The 3850-nt window shown below is 37.0% G+C and overlaps 1 long non-coding RNA gene across 1 annotated transcript; it reads right to left on the bottom strand.

The window, feature by feature from the left end:
- Positions 1 to 858: 858 nt before the first annotated feature.
- LOC129379645 (uncharacterized) lies at positions 859 to 3535 on the bottom strand. Its single transcript, XR_008608217.1, has 3 exons — positions 3435 to 3535; positions 1142 to 1273; positions 859 to 1007 (listed from the first exon to the last, which is right to left on the bottom strand). It is a non-coding gene; the product is annotated as an uncharacterized LOC129379645 (long non-coding RNA).
- Positions 3536 to 3850: the final 315 nt, after the last annotated feature.

Below are 3850 nucleotides of genomic sequence, written 5' to 3'. Positions count from 1 at the left end.
TTGAGCTCTGACATGGAGCAGAACCAGGAATCATTTCCACTCTGACCATCCAAGGAGGATCTGATGGAGCTTCAATCAGAACCAGATGGTCCATTAGAGACACTGAAGCCCACTGCTCAATCAGATCCACTAAATATTTAGTTTGACTGTAGAAATGGTTGATAATCTGCCATGTTGGAAGATGTTTAAACTTCAGACGTGGAATCATAAAATAATTCATAGAAAATGTTTTTATTTCAGAATGAATCTGTCTTTTGTCAGATTTTAGAGAAAGATGCAAATATCAACTTAGACATAAAATTCATTTCTGTCTATTTGTTCTTGTGTTAATATTAATATCAGATAAATGAATGAGTGTTTTCATTTGGAAAAATTAGGCTTAAACAAAAGAATAAAACACAGTTAAATGTTTCTGGTCCAAATGTCATGTCAACATAATAGTTTATAAGACCTGTCTGAGGATTTATAAGATTCTTTCTGTATGGAGTCAATAACTGTCCAATGAATGATGGTTAAATTGATGTCAGGTAAACATCAGATCAGATTTAGAGATTCTGTTAACTAGTGAAGCTCTGGGTAGAGACTGTGGATCCAAACGGACCTGTTTGATTTTTATACAAAGGATCCAGTTGAACTTTATTGTGTTCATAGTAACATGTTCATTATTGGAACATGTTTCCATGTAGACATCATACGTATTACATCTTTGACGTATGAAAAGAAAAATAACCTGAAATTCAGTCCAATGCTTTCATGACAACAGAACCCAACAGAACTTATCATCACATGGCCACAATAACAGATATAAACAGAAGTTACAGCAATTAGAAACAGCTCACCTCTCTGATGGTGGAGATCCAGGACATTTAAAGTAAATGGGACGACCCATTGACCTGTCACTCTTAAAAGACACACAGCTGGGTTCTGGTTCTGGTTCTGGTTCTGGTTCTGGTTCTGGTTCTGGTTCTGGCTCTGGTTCTGGTTCTGGTTTGTGTCTCTGATGGATCCTGACAGAAACATGATGAATAAAACTTAATCAGCAAAGAGGAGCAGCAGCAGCTTCATCACCACGTCTGTTCTGGCCTGATATAGTGAACGCTGTGTGAAAAGGGCTGTGGACAGTTAGAGATGGTGACCTCACCTCTGACCTTTGCTCTGGCTCTCATCTTCCCCACACAGAGTGGTTTTAGAGGGAGGGACTCCCTCCTCTCTGTCCTCACACTGATCCATGCTGCTGAATCCACATCAGCTCACACACACTTTCTAGCTTCACCTGCAGAGGAAACACACATCATTCATCTGCACATCAACTCTGATCATCATTAGTGCTGGAAAAAGATCAGCTGCTCCTCCTCTGATTGGCTCTTCTTCTCTGCTTCATATCAGTGTCAGGTTGATGCAGTCAGACAGCAGAGAGGCAGAGGAAGCTGCCATCAGCTGCTGCACTTCTACTATCAGTCCACTAGATGGAGACATGGAGCAACATTTACATTCACTGATTCAACCTGAACAGGAAGTATTTTAATTAGTTAATTATTAAAGTCTACAAGTGGAGTAAATATGCCACTAACAATTATCTATTTAGTAATTTGACTGAATTGAACACATTTTACTATAACAGCATTTAATTCTGAAAGGAAGCAGGACAAACTTGTGTCTGACTTTAATGGTGGAGACCAGAGTTTGATACAAGGAAATAAAAATCATGAATCATTTGTTCAGAGAAGAAAAAAACATCACGTTCATCGCATTTGATTCTAGTTCATCAATAATCCTGTAGATTAACCTTCAAAACAGCAGAGATTAAAGGTTGATCTGAAATTAGAGGTGAACATTTTCTCCAAACTTCTGAGAGAAAAAAGAAATAGATATTAATATTCTTGAAGACAATGTTTGAGTAGAAAACAAAGCAAACTTACAATTTGTTCAAATGATCTGAGGAGTTGTACAAGAATATGTGATCAACAAACTGAGACCCAACAGAACCAGACTGGTGCCAAACCTTCACAGGTGAGTTTAATCAGAAACTATTCTAAGTAGAAATGAGGCCAAACTGGTTTGACTGGTTTGACTGAGATCTGTCAGATAAAAGTTTATCTGTTGACGTCTGAAGACATAAAATCTACTCATATCTCCCAGTTTGAACACAAATGTTCTGCTGCTGTTATTCTGCTGATCCAGGTTCTGTTCAGCTCCAATGGAACCAGAATCTGTTTTAACTTGGAACCAACTGGACTCTTCATTGGTGGAGAAACTACAACTTGAATGACGTCAGATTATTAAACAGATGAAGGGTTTTAAACTCTCCAAATAGTTTTAAAAAAGTGACCAGAACCAGAACCAGAACCAGTTCTGCTGTTCATTGACAAGCACATGAATGAAAGATCATTTGTTCCTCAGCAGGTCTTAAAATGAATTCAAAACAACAGCAGTAAAGATTATATTGAATTATTATTAATTGACCTGAACCAAAAGACTGAGTGAAAAACTAAGTCCATCCTTTCTGCTTCCACAGCAGGTCAAAGGTCAGCAACTGCTGATCTGATAGAAATATCAACTTTAACAACTTTTCTCCTTAGCACTAAAAAGCAATTATTATCGGGTTTGTGGAATTATGGCAAACAAAAAGAAAATCTAAGAAACAAGAATTAAGGGATGGCAGCTTGTTGGATGTTTGGAGGAGAGAAGCTGAAAGTTCAACCTCCAGGTTTTACAGCTGGATTCTGACATCAGCAGCAGAAACAACGACACACATGAAACCAGTGACTCCTGGAAAATGGGATTTTGGATCTGAGCAGGTCTGCAGATTCCACTGCAAATCAAGGTAGAAACTTTACACTGATGATGTAAAATCTGATCATCTTTACATCATTAGTGATTAGTGAAAGATCAGCTGCTCCTCCTCTGATTGGCTCTTCTTCTCTGCTTCATATCAGTGTCACGTGAATGCAGTCAGACAGCAGAGAGGCAGCGGAAGCTGCCATCAGCTGCTGCACTTCTACTATCAGTCCACTAGATGGAGACATGGAGCAACATTTACATTCACTGATTCAACCTGAACAGGAAGTGATTATAGTTAGTTAATTATTAAAATCTACAAGTGGATTATCTGCTCCATCAAAGTTCAACTATTTAATGATCTGACTGAATTAAATACATTTTAACAATAACATTATTTCATTTTGAAAGGAAGCAACAGGACTTTCTGGCTTTAATGGTGGAGACCAGAGATTGAATCCAGGAAATAAAACCAAGAATCAGTTTGTTCAGAGAAGAAAATAAAGAAAACCAGATGTTCAACAGAAAACTACAAACAGCAGAGATTTTAGTTGTTTAGCTGAAATCAGAAGTGAACATTTTGTCCAAACATCAGAGCAGAAACAAGCAGGAATATCCTGATGACAAAGTTCAAGTAGGAAACAAAGCAAACTTACAGTTTGTTCAAATGATCCAAAGAGTTGATGAAGAAAATCTGAACAACAAGCTGAGACCCAACAGAACCACAGTAGATCCAGACTGGTGCCACAAATAAACAGGTTAGTTTAAACTGAAAGTGTTATTAGGGGAAATGAGCCCAGACTGGTCTGACTGGTCTGACTGACTGGGAGTCAGAGGAAAGGCAACTTTATTTATATAGCACCTTTCAGCCAAAGACAACTCAAAGTGACTTTACAAGAAAGTTTAAAACAAAATACAACAAGAAGATAGTAAAAATAATAATAATTTTAAAAAATTAAGGTTAAAAATAGACAAATAAACATTAAAATGTTAAATGTAGTTCATGAATTAACTGTTAATTAAATGTTTAATAGGCAATTTCAAATAAGAAGTTTTTTAACCTTGTTTTAAA

This window comes from Poeciliopsis prolifica, unplaced genomic scaffold, assembly GCF_027474105.1.
Source record: "Poeciliopsis prolifica strain line A6 unplaced genomic scaffold, Auburn_PproV2 SCAFFOLD059, whole genome shotgun sequence".
Classification (NCBI taxonomy): Eukaryota; Metazoa; Chordata; class Actinopteri; order Cyprinodontiformes; family Poeciliidae; genus Poeciliopsis; species Poeciliopsis prolifica.
The sequence above is the reverse complement of the archived record's forward strand: the minus strand, read 5'-3'. Positions and strand labels throughout refer to the sequence as shown.